Raw genomic sequence first — 13,939 nt, 5'->3', positions numbered from 1 at the left:
CATTTCACCCAAGTGCATTTGCTACAGCATGTCTAGAGGCACCTTAGGACGCTAAGAAAGCATCACTCTACAAAAATCCTGTCTCCTTCCTGCAGATGCTGCCCAGGCTTGCAATTCATTCTGCTTGGACATCACCTCCTTTTGCTTTATGTTTTCTTTGAGGCTTTCTTTATTATTAATTTTGACTTTTGAAGAATCTTGACCTTACAGTAAATGCATATCAAAACCTTTGTGTATTTCCAAATCTGGAAATAACACAAAAGGAAATCATTTTCTCTCCTTCAGTATGGGGATACTACCATGACTTTGAAGGGTGATTATAAGGATACATGCAAGAATGTTGAAATTAATAGATTCAATGAGCACCATGAAGCCACTTTAATATGGAAAAATGTGACAGGTGAGCCATTACTTCTTCCTGCACCCATATGTTGATATACAATCATGCAGTTCTTATCCTGGAACCCAGATTCAACCCAAGAATCATTTCCAACCCTCTGGGCTAGGTAGGCATTGTCACACAATAAGAATTTGCACTTGCTGTTGTGATTTTTAAAAAACATATTCTAAACAATGCTTTGCAAATTAAATGCTTCTCTTCAATTTTCAAAGAGCCTGTGTGATCCGCTTGCCAGAACCTGACTGCTTGGTGATCAGAGATGGAGAGATTGTCTGAGCAGAAGTTCCTAAGGAGGTGGACCACATCAAGGGGCAGTCATCACTGATACTCCTCTTCCCCTGCCCACCCAAGTGGAGAAAGGAGACATGACCTTTTCCTACTGTCTCAACATAAGCATTATTTCTGTACTTGGACTAGCCACAGTGGGGAGTTCACGTGGGACAAGCCCTTAATCCCACTTATCACCTCATTTTGATCAGTGGCAGACAGAAAAAGCCATGAAAATGTCTTGGTATCCCTCTTTCTTTTGATGTAATTATTTTCTGAACCATTCTAATCCATAAAAACATCAACTAAGTCAAAACACACTTCTGGAAGAAGAAGGACATCCTTTGGATATGTGATTTCTCAACTTAAATTGGCAGTGATTGCATCAGCCAGGTGTGCTAAGAGATGGGTTTGGAATTAAGTTTACCCTACCTGTAATCCTCAGAAGCCTTCACTTGACTGATGCTTCCTTATTTCAAGGTTACATTTTGCCCTGGGGGGAATGGCTCGGGAAGGGAACACCTGAAGTAAAATCTGAGTAAGGACTAGCTGTATTACCAACTGTCAGTCTCTAAAGCCTGGCTGGTTGTGATGGAAACTGGGTTATGGAATGTCTAAGACAACATGCCCGAACTAGCCTAGGAATTATAGAACTTTTAGGACGTCTCTCCTTTTCTCAAAGCCTAACTCTCCAGCCAATAACATTTGTCAGCTGTTAAAAAATGAGGGTTGGGGGAAGGATAAGTGGGAGGGGTGAGTGCTTTCTGTGAAACTCTCAAAATCTATGCTAAAGCTTTGAATTTTTCCTTGAATCATTCTCAAAACCTCATCTGAAAACACATTAATGACTTTTATAATTTTGAAAGCTTTCATAATTATGGAAGAATGTGCATGTGTGTGGGGTGGACAGAACAGCTTGTATGGGGATTGCTGATGTTTCTGATTGGTGTTGACCACCTGAAGGTCAAGGACAAGCTGGCCCAAGTTATCTCTTCTGATTCCTTCCAGGTCTAAATTCTATAATTCTAATGGCATTCAAAAAGGAAATTGAAAATTGTTTATTTACCAGGTTGCAAGATAGGGCAGATGAAGAAGTTGCAACAGTTTATCCCCAGTTTCAATATTGCTTCAAATATTTGAGGAAAAAATTTAAGAAAAAAATAAGACAAAGTCCCTTCCTCAAGGCAGTAGATAAGCAATGAAGTTTCTCTGATCTCATTCTGTTTGATCATTTTATTTATATTTTTTCTATCTATCTATTATCTATCTATCTATCTATCTACCTACCTACCTACCTACCTACCTACCTACCTATAGCTAACAGTGTGCAATATATTTTAAATCTATTTTAGGCGAGGAAAGTTGAAATGGATTTTTCCTAACACTTTAGCTAGACTGTCAATGTCTTGTCATGACTTACCATGAGTTCCCTATGGATACCTTACAGATTTCTAGATAAAGCACTGGATACCAAAAAAAAAAAAAAAAAAAAAAAAAAACCATGGGATCTGAGACCTGTAAATGACTAGAAAAAAATGAAAGTCCTTCTAAATACATGACCAACATTTTGGTTACCTTTCTCTTTCAAAAAGCAATTCCCTTGAAAGCAACAAGCAAATCTTTCTTTTTCTGGAATACGTGATAGGACTGCATTTTAAGAAATGCCTCATATGTGATTTCCATATGGATAGCAATAATTCCACTTATTTCTATCTCCCTCAAGAAGTTTTATCATTGTTCAAATGAGTGAAAATAATGCCTATATTATTCAGATTATCCCGAATCTTCTCCAATTTACTAAATAGCTAAATTGTTGCAATTATTTATAAAATGTAGTACTTTACCACTCATTGTGACATTCCTAAAAAGTGATATTACATATTCTAGATAAAAACCACTAGTTTTAGAAGCTGAAAAAGCAACAGGGCAACAGAGCAAGCTCATGCCTTAGTCTTGCAGAAGTGGGGTAACAGTCGCCTATCTATTCCTTATTTATTTACGTATCCATTCATGATCAGAATGTCATAAAAATTGTTATAGCTATGAAAAACGGCATGGATTGGCATGAAAGGAGACCAGAGCCAGGGAGACCAAGTAGAAAGCTATTGTAGTCACTAGGATGAGAAAGAAGGCCTCAACTGGGGCAGAATTAATGCTAACGATTGGAAATCATGGAAAGCCACACTCAACTGTACCATTAGAAGAATAATTGCAAGTGACACAAATATAGGAGTGCAATATATCTGTGTAGGGTCTTTACAGACTTGTTACCAAGTTGCTTTTCTTTTTATTGAAATTTGGTGGACATGTGGTCCTGAACTCTTAGAGAAGAAAGTATGCAGGAACCATCTTCTATTCTTTCTCCTACCTAACCTAAGACCATGGGACCTCTGACTGTTCTTCATTGCTGTTAAATAAGCTAAGCTGGGAAGATGAGCTGGTAGATTCATTAGGGTAGGTAAATCTCTACCTTATGTGTTTAGAGTTCTCCTCCCTAGGAAACGTTGGCTGGGGTCATTCCTCCTTAAAAAGGTCAATTAATAGTCTGGAATGTTTATAAAAAAAAAAAAAAAAGTGACCCAGGGCCAAACCTAAAGAAAACTGTAAAGTAAAATAAATCCATATTTGGACCACCTACTCAACCCATTTCTTGTCATTTTTTTTCCTGTCCCTAACTGTTTTTGCACCCTCTTTCCAATTTCCTTTTCAGAATTCTGCTTTCCATTAGATTTGCCTGTATTGCAGAATATTAGCATTTTAATGCAGACTCTAAAACAGTTCTCAAGGGATGGGGATTAGGGGAATTTGGGCACAACTTTCCTAAGGGCTATTTTCATATTGCCCATTCCCTCTACTCTATCACATGTAAAGATTCTTATGCACCCCTCCTTGCCCTGGTTGAATACTACTATTCTTAAATCCTAGGTGTTAGAAACTGCAATGAAGGAATAGCAGGTAGTGAACTGTAGAGTTGAGGCTGAGAAACTTCACGCCCAAAAACTTATCTAATTCCATTAAGAAGAAGGTCAGAAAGACAATTATTCCTCCTACTCTGAAGGCTTAGCCCTACTGGTGTTTATGCTGTGAACCCAAAAATCGTCAGGGGATGGGCCGGGCGCGGTGTCTCACACCTGTAATCCCAGCATTTTGGGAGGCTGAGGTGGGTGGATCAAGAGGTCAGGAGATTGAGACCATCCTGGCTAACATGGTGAAACCCTGTCTCTACTAAAAATACAAAAAATTAGCTGGGCATGGTGGCGGGTACCTGTAGTCCCAGCTACTCAGGAGGCTGAGGCAGGAAAATCACTTGAACCTCGAAGGCGGAGACTGCAGTGAGCTGAGATCGCACCACTGCACTCCAGCCTGGGCAACAGAGAGAGACTCCATCTCAAATTAAAAAAAAAATCATGTAATGGGTTAAAATAAGTATAATCTACTAGGAATTCTCTTTCAATTCTTATTTTATCTGTATTTCATTGATAGAAAAAAATAAAAAGATTCATTTTGAGTTTGTGCTCCCATGGGTGGCATAATAATTATCATATATGCAGAACTTACTATTGGCCAGCCACTAGGCTTAATGCTTTTTATATTAATATAACCAATTTATATATTCTTTATGTACTGATATTCTCATTTAACCTTCTGAGATATGCAATGTTATTGTCAACATTTCAAAAAACTCTGAAGCACCTTGAAAATTTCAATAATTTGCCTAAAGTCACAAAGTTAGTAAATGGCCAATCCAGAATTCATGTTCTTAACCAGCACTCTATGTTTCCTCTGTAAAATATTTGATTATGAATTTAATTGGAGAACCTCTAGTGTGGTTCTAGTTTGGAAAAATGGAAGTAATCAAAAAAAGAGGGATTCAGAATTATAGAGCACCAGGGTTGAAAAGGGCCATAGACACTGAGAATTCCCCTCTTTGGAGATGATTACACTGAGAATCCAAAAGCTAACATGTTTTTCGCCAACCACAGTAATCAGTGGAATAGCTGTGATCACAACTCAAGTCTTCTGGGTTCTCATTGAGTATAGTAGCGGGGAGAAAGTAGTGGGACCAAGGAAATTTAATGAACTCATTAAAGAGATAACTGTTTGAAGGGAGTGGACTGAGGATATTCTTAACTGGCTCTAAACCCATAAAATATTCAACCTGATAATTGTACTAATTCAGTCAGTGTAAGGTTTCTATGTTGTCATTTATTGATAAGTTCCTAAGCCCTTTTTGAAAGTTAATTCTCTAAGAGAATGCCCATATGTTATCATGACATTTAAAACTATGTGGTCAAGCAGCCTCTTTCTAAAATAATGTTCTCTTTTGGCACATTTTAGTTAGAATCAGGATCTCCAGATTCAAATTGACACACCAAGCCATTGACCTGTGAGCATTTCATGGTACTCTGCTGCCATCATCTGGCAAATTGAAGTCAGTAACAGTTGATCGTTTGCTGCTTGTTGCTTTAGAATCTCAGTACCAGATTAATAGAGTTCCAGCTGGAGTGGAATAGACTTGGTAATACTGGTGATTGGGGATCAGTATAGGGTAGGAAAAAGAAATTATTCTATTTTAAGAGTAATGAAAGATTCTGAAGAGTATGATGACTACATTGAAGCTAAGAAACTAGATTGAAAATTGAAAGTCTCATTAACTTATCCCTAGATATCATAAAATACATGTCATAGAAGTGGGTAAAATTTGGCATGTCTACAAACATAAAGGCAGAATCCTCCTTTTTATACAGAAATATTTTAACATTTATACTAGAGCAACTTCCTGTTTTAAAATATTTATAGTAAAGTCACAAAAGTCAGCTAAAAAGGGATGATTATTTATCTTTATAAAACATTTTTGTTTGCAGAATGACAGAAGCATATGCATGTGTGTGCTTGTATGTGTAATTTCTTTTCAGAAAGTTTGGTTTGTACACTGTGTTTAAAGGCCTATATATACTGCATGAAACTATACTAAATTTACATACAATAGGATGACATGTATAGTGAGATTATACTTTTTAGTGTATTATCTTGTTCTTTTTTATGGGCCCTTCCTTTAATGGGACTTTCTTCCTATTTAGTCAGACTCATCCATTGCTTCAGAAAAGATTCACATTTTTACTGAATGTAAGGAGTCCATGTTTAAATTTCCAGTCCCAAAATAAAGTCTTGAAGACATTGTAAGAAAAAATATTCTTCAGATTCAAGCATTCAGTTGAATTACCCTGTAGAAATAGGGATTTCAGGATGTAGATAACAGGGATTTCAGGAAATTACATACGAACAGTTGTGTTTTTTTTTTTGTTGTTGTTGTTGTTTTTTTTGCCATCCTTGAAATTGTCTTAGACTTTCAAGGGGAAGTACAAAGATTCACAGAAGATAATGTTAAGACAGAGCCTTTAGTTTTGGGTGTGGAATAGCAGCAGCAGAAGCTTCATAAACTGGCTCCTCAGTGAAACAGCCCTAACTAGTGAAATTATCAAAACATAAACACACACACATTGAAAATCTCTAGAAATTGTTCTGTGAACATATAGCAAATGAAGAAAACTTGTGGCTGGGTGCAGTGGCTCACGCCTGTAATCCCAGCACTTTGGGAGGCTGAGGCGGGTAGCTCACCTGAGGTCAGGAGTTCAAGAGCAGCCTGGCCAACCTGGTGAAACCCCATCTGTACTAAAAATACAAAAATTAGCTGTGTGTGGTGGCAGGCGCCTGTAATCCCAGCTACTCGGGAGGCTGAGGCAGGAGAATCACTTTAACCCGGGAGGTAGAGCTTGCAATGAGCCAAGATCAAGCCATTCCACTCCAGCCTGTGGAACAGAGCAAGACTCCTTCTCAACAACAACAAAAACAAAAACAAAAAAAACAAAAAACAAACAACAAACAAACAAAAAACAAAACAAAACAAAGAAAACTTGTATTCAATAAAATATACTAAATCTTAGTAAGGGCAGAAAGAATCTTTGGCACTTGAACCACAGACTGCTTCCTTTCCTCCAAACCCAGTTGGGTGTGATAAAAGCTTCATTCTGGACAGGTGTGCTCAAGAATGCAGGGCTCCCCCTCCCTCCAGCTCCCAGTCAAATGCTGTGCTATGTCCCTATGAGGGACACGGCCTCAGTATTTATCATCCCCTTCCCACTCTGTGTTGCAGAAACTAAGTTTCAGGTGAGTGCAGCCTAGAGGATAGAGACTCTCTTACTCTTCACAGCTCTCATTTATAGGTGAGGCTCTGTTTAGGTATCACAGGATGAAAACAATGAAGCATTAATCTCCCTGACTCCAGCTCACCCCCAAGGCAGAGGTTTCACAGTGGGAGAAGCAAACAAAGAAAGCCAGAGGCTACCACCAGTGCTAGTGTCCTACTCATAAAACAGGTGTGTCACTTCAACAGAGGGGGTCTTCTTTTCCAACACCACCCACCATCCTGCAAGCTCGGGAGCAATGGCTCAGAGATTTTGCCCAGGAGGAGAGGCAGGCCATAAGAGCAAAGAGCTCTGAAGCTCTGCCCAAAGGAATTGATTTTACTTGGAACAGAGTATCAAGAATTTCAAGCCCAAGGGTGCTTTTTGACAACAGTGATTTTGGTGGTAAACAATTAATTGGAGGCTAGTAACTCCATGAGAACAAGATAAACCATAAGTCAGAATTTACCACAGTGAACCAGAAAAAATACAGTTAATAACCGTTCTCTTAGGGACAGAACAAACTGCAAAGACTGGTCTTAGAAACCACTCTTACAAAGGGGCCCAAATTTAATTGTGTAATACTGTGGAGCGATAGATAACTCAGGCATAATAAAAAACAATAATAGGCAGCCTGCTAGTGTAGTCTAGGAACTGGGTGTGATACTAACAGAAGCGGGGAGCTTACCATAGAGATCAGGGAAAGAGACCATTAAAACGAGCCCTGCTAAAACCACTGTAAGCCCAATGGTTGTTAACCACTGTAGTCCAAGGCTGCACTCTCCAATGAGCAACATCAAAGGCTTCAAACTTAGGGGAAATTTATTTTATAAAACAGTTCAGGCAAGTTACTAACCAACTAACTAAACAACCAGTGACAACAACAAGCCTTGGTTTTCAGAGCTGCTATAATTATCTACAATATCCATTTTCAACACAAAATATGAGACATGCAAAGTGACAGGAAAGCATGAGACATGAAAATTAACAGGAAAGCATGAGCTATACACAGGGTGGGGAAAGCAGGCAAAAGAAACTTTCTGTGTGAGAGTCCATGTAAGAGTTAGCAGAAAAAATATTAAGAGCCAATATTCTAAATATTTTGAAAGAAATGAAGGAAATTCTGATTAAAGAAATAAAAGCATGATGACAATATCTCCCTAAAGAAACATTATCCATAAACAAATACAAATTTTAAGAAGAACCAAATAGAAGTTTTATAGTTGAAAAGTACATTAACTGATGTTAATTATTCACTAGAGGGGTTAATAAATTGGAGACTGTCTCCCCAAATATTAATACATGTCTACCCAGAACCTCAAAATGTGACTGTTGTGGACTAAATTGTGCCCTACATCACGAAAAATCTTGAAACCAGCACCAGAACAATGTGGTTTACATGTGAAACAGCTGACTTCTTATCAGAAAAAAATGGAGGTTAGAAGGCAATAAGATGTCATAAAAAAGTGCTGAAATAAACTGTCAACCAAGAATTTTATACCCAGGAAAACTATCTTTAAAAAATGAAGACAAGATACCAGAAAAAAAATAAAATAAAAGGTAGAGGAAGGACACGAGATAGGCCGCCCCTCCATAAAAATGGAATAAACTGGCAAAACTTGTGAGAATTATTTTTTTTTCAGAACTCTGGAAACTAACCAACAGGAGCCTTGAAAACATTTAGTCAAGAGAAATAAATAGATAGCAGTAAGAGATATAAGATTTGTGTCGTTTTAATTTACACTAGTTTCATCTCCAGCTCCACAGCTCATCGATAGCTTTCAAAACATAATACTCCATATTCTTGGCACTAGAGGGAGTACAGCAGAAATACAGTTCTTCAAAAGCCTTATTTCCAAAGAAGAGTCATTATTTTGACTTGTCTGGTGGTTCCCTGCATAACCCTACTTGAATGGCTTTTCTTTTTCAACCTCGTTTGCATTTATCTAGTGCTACAAGCCTATCCCCAGGGAGTGTTATCAAATATATTAACGTCACATGTGCCTGAGGCAACAGATAGCAGGGCAAATTGAAGATCAAATAAAAGCATAAAAGGAAAACTGAAGAATAAAATGTCTTCTTACTTATAAGGGACTTTGAAAAAGTCTGGAATATTACTGGAAATCTAAATGACAATGAAGATGCCCAGAACTGTGTAAAGCTGTATGCATAAGCAGAAAGGCCTGAGAAGTTCCAAAGCTCTCATCTCTAACTGACCTTGAGGTTTCATACAAGCAGAAAATGAAGGCTAAACAGAGTTGTCAACTTTACAGCTGAATATTGAAGGCATGCCCCAACACAAACCCAGAATCCTTTGACAAAGACTGAGAAACTTCTTGGTTCCAGGTGTTTAACAAAAATCATTGTCCAATTATAAGCTTACCACTAAACTAACAGAGTAGAAAATTCAATGGCCACAAATGACAGAGATAGACTTTGGGAAAGTCTACTGGAGAATCTGATTTCCATAAATAACACATTATAACCTGTGTAATGTCTAATTTTCAACAAAAAGTTATAAGACTTGGAAAGAAACAAGAAAGATAAAAATACACAGGAAAAAGGCTCTCAATAGACACCGTCCTTGAGAGAAGCTCAGATATTGTACTTACTAGTCAAAGACTTTTAAAATCAGCTAATTTAAATATATTTGAAGAGCTTTAAAAACCTATATATAAATAACCAAAAGGAATATGAGAATGATGTCTCACAAAATAGAGAATGTCATTAGATAGTTACAAATTTTTTTAAGTAGAAATCTTGGAGTTCAAAGTACAAGAACTAAAATAAAAACTTTACAAGAGGAACTAAAGATCAGACTTGAGCATGCAAAAAAAAAAAAAAAAAAGAATCAGCATACTCAAAGATAGGTGAATGAAGATTATACAGTTTGAGGGACAGAAGAAAAAAGGAATTAAGAAAAATGAAGACAGCCTAAGGGACCGCTGGGACATTATCAAGTGTACCAAAGGATTTAATGAAAGATCCAGGAGAAGAGTAAAGAAAGGAGTAGAGTGAATATTTGAGAAATAATGGCCAATAACTTCTCAAAGTGGTTGAAAAACATTAATCTACACAACTGAAAAGCTTAATAAACTCCTAGTAGGATAAATTTAAAGAGATTGACACATGGAGACCTGTCATAATCAAAAATGTGAGACTCAAGGACAGAGAGTCTTCAAATCAGCAAGACAGAAGTGACTCATCGTGTACAAAGGATGACCAATCAAATTGAAAGCTATTTCTAATCAGAAACAATAGAGGCCAGAAAGAAGTAGGATGAAATATTTAAAGTGCTGAATGAGAAACAACTGCCAACAAAGAATTTAATAGTTAGCAAAACTATCCTCCAAAAATAAATGATAAATTAAGACATTTTTAAGATTAACAAGAACTTAGATCTTGTTGACATATGACAAACCCTACAATAAATACTAACGGGATTCCTTGAGGTTGAAATACAAGCACATTAGGCAGTAATTCAAATCCACATGAAGAAATAAAAATCACACACACACACACACACACCAACCTATACTTAACCGACCCTATAAACCAACTATACTTAACAGACATCCATATAACGTTCCATCTAACAACAGAATAATACATGATCTTCCCAAGTATACATTGAATAGTCTCCAGGATAGACCATGTATTAGACAATAGAGCAAGTCTTAAAATATCATAAGAATTTGTCATACAAAGTATGCTTTCCAACTACAATGGAATTAAATAAGAATACAATAAAAGAGAAAATTAGGAAAATTCACAAATATGTGAAAGTAAAAACAACACATTTCTAAACAATGGGTCAAAAACATACAAAAAAAGAAAACAGAAAACACAGGGAAATTATAAAGTATTTTAAATTAATGAAAATAAAAACATAACACATTAAAAATACATCATGCTTCTAAAGGTGCTTAGAGGGAAATTTTTAGATATAAATGCCTATTTATTTATTTGTTTATTTTTTGAGAGAAGTCTTGCTCTGTCAACCAGTTTGGAATGCAGTAGCATGATCTTGGCTCACTGCAGCCTCTGTCTCCCAGGTCCAAGTGACTCTCCTGCCTCAGCCTCCCGAGTAGCTGGGACTACAAGCATGTGACACCACACCTGGCTGATTTTTGTATTTTTAGTAGAGATGGAGTTTTGCCATGTGGACCAGTCTGGTCTCGAACTCCTGATCTCAGGTGATACGCCAGCCTCAGCCTCCCAAAATGCTGGCATTATAGGTGTGAGCCACCGCACCTGGCAGCCTAGTTTTTTTTCCTTTTTTAAAGAAAGGAGAAATCTGAAATCAGTTACTTCACTTAATGTTTCACCTTAGGTGATACTGAACAAAGGAAGGCAAGTTAACCCAAATCTAAAAGAAAGAGGAAATAATAAAAATTACAATGAAAATAAATCAATTGTAGAATAGAAAAAATTAGAAAAAAATCCATTAAGAAAGTTGTTCTTTTTGAAAAGATCAACAAAATAGATAAACATTGTAGCAAGCTTAGCTGCAAAAAAGAAAGAACACTCATGTTACCAAAATAAAAAATGAAAGACAGATTATTACTACTGGTCTGAAAAAATAAAAGAAATATAAAGCAATACTTATGCATATCATATGTACACATAAGTATACAACATGTATACTTATATGATCAGATGTATACTCATATGATTAGATGTATATGAATCAATAAATTCGATAATGTGGATTAAATGAACAAATTGGTAGAAAGATGAAACTACCAAAACTGTCTTAGGAAGAAGTAGAAAACCTGAAAAACTTATAACATGTAAAGAGGTTGATTAATAACAAAAAATGTTAAGTTAGGCCCTGATTGCTTCACAAGTAAAATTCTATTAGATGCTTAAAGAAGAATTAACACTAATACTTCACAAACCGTTCCAAAAAATAAAAGGAGAGGGAATTTCCAATTCATTCTATGGGGTGAGTTTTAATATGATGGCAAAAGCAGACAAAGACATACAAGGAAAGGAACCTAAAGACCAAAATTTGTATTGAATATAGATTCAAAATTCCTCAACAAAATGCCAGCAAATCAAACCCAACAATGTATAAAAAAGATTCTATTCTATGACCAAGTGAGATTTCTCTCAGAAATACAAGGTGAGTTTAACATTTGGATATCAATTAATCCAATATACCATATTAATAGAATAAAATATAAAAACCACATAATTATCTCAATAAAGCAAAAAAAAAAAGACAAATATCAAAGCCATTCATGAGAAAAAACCTTGACAATATAGGAATAGAACAGAACTTCCACAATCAAATAAAGAGCATCTATGAAAAATTCACAGCCAACATCATAACTAATGGTGAAAGATTGAATGCCTTCCCCCTGTGGTCAGGAACAAAGTAAAAATACAAGCTGTCACTACTTCTATTTAAGAAGGTACTGATGGTTCTGCCACAATAATTAGGCAAGAAAATGAAATAAGAGGCAATCAAAAAACTGTTAGAACTAATAAACACATTCAGTGAGGTTGCATGATATAAGACCAATATACAAAAATCAATTGTACCTGTATATACTACAAATGAACCATCTAAAAATAAAGCTAAAAAACAATTTTATTTACAATAGCAATAAAAATAAAATAGTAATCAAATTAACAAAAGTAGTACAAAACCTATGATGTGAAAACTATAAAACACTGTTCCAAGAAATTAAAGAGGATCTAAGTAGATATGAAGACATCATATGTTCATCGTGTATTAATCAATTTTCACACTGCTATAAAGAACTGCCTGAGACTATTTTATGAAGAAAAACGGTTTAATTGACTCACAGTTCTGCATGGCTGGGGAGGTCTCAGGAAACTAACAATCATGGCAGAAGACGAAAGGAAAGCAAGGACCTTCTTCAAATGGTGGTAGGAGAGACAGAGAGAGAGAGAGAGAGATAGAGAGAGAGAGAAGGGAAGTGCCACACTTTAAACCATCAGAACTTGTGAGAACTCACTCTCACAAGAGCAACGTGGGGGAAACCATCCCCATAATCAATGACCTCTCACCAGGTTCCTCCCTTGACTCATGGGGATTACAATTCAAGATGAGATTTGGGTGGGGACACAGAGCCAAACTATATCAATAAATCAGAAAATTTAATATAATTAAGATATTTCCAAAATTTATCTACAGATTCAATAGGCTCACAGTTAAAATCCCAGCTAGTTTCCTTGCAGAAATTAACATATTGATCCTGATCCACATGGAAATGCAGAAATCCAGATTAAACAAAATAATATTGAAAAAATAACAAAGTTGGAGGACTTATTGTTCCCAGTGTCAAACTTACTACAAAACTATAGTAATCAAGACAGTGTGGTACTTGCATAAGGTTACACATATAGATTAATAGAATACAATTGAGACCCAGAAATAAACCCAGATATTTAAAGTCAGTTGTTTTTTGACAAGAATAGTTTTTGAATAAATGAATTTTGGGACAACTGGATAGCCACAATGAAAAGAGTTAAGTTGGATCCTCTTCTACCATAAACAAAAATAGCTCAGAATAGATCATAGAGGCTGGGCACATCGGCTCATGCCTGTAATCTCAGCACTTTCAGAGACTGAGGCAGGTGGCTCACTTAAGCCTAGGAGCTCGAGACCAGACTGAGAAATATGATAAAACCCTATCTTTACAAAAACTGCAGGAATTAGCTGGGCATAGTTGTGGGCACCTGTGGTTCCAGTTACTTTGGAGGCTGAGGCAGGAGGATCTCCTGAACCCAGGAGGTCAAGGCTGTAGTGAGCCATGACTGTACCACTGCACTGCAGCCTGGGTGATGGAGTGAGACCCTGTCCCAAAGGAAAAAAAAAAAAAAAAGAGATCACAGATCTAAATGTAAGAGCCAAAATACAGAATTTTTAGAAGAAAGTTTTGGAGTAAATCTTGGTGACCTTAGATTGACCAAAACCTTCTTAGATATTGCACAAAAGCACAAGTGACAAAATAAAAAATATATCATTGAACATCATCAAAACTAAACAATTTTGTGATTCAAAATATGTAACAAAAATGAAAAGCAAAACCACAGAATGGGAGAAAATATT

At 36.4% G+C, this 13,939-nt stretch overlaps 1 protein-coding gene across 2 annotated transcripts in view; it reads right to left on the bottom strand.

Annotated features, from left to right (window-relative positions):
* Window positions 1–13,939, bottom strand: part of KCNU1 (potassium calcium-activated channel subfamily U member 1) — a 157,972-nt gene that overhangs the window by 77,978 nt on the left and 66,055 nt on the right. The window lies entirely within an intron of this gene.

The sequence above is a fragment of the Pan troglodytes genome, chromosome 7 (assembly GCF_028858775.2).
Source record: "Pan troglodytes isolate AG18354 chromosome 7, NHGRI_mPanTro3-v2.0_pri, whole genome shotgun sequence".
In the NCBI taxonomy this organism is placed as follows: domain Eukaryota; kingdom Metazoa; phylum Chordata; class Mammalia; order Primates; family Hominidae; genus Pan; species Pan troglodytes.
This window is presented reverse-complemented; position numbering and strand designations above follow the sequence as displayed.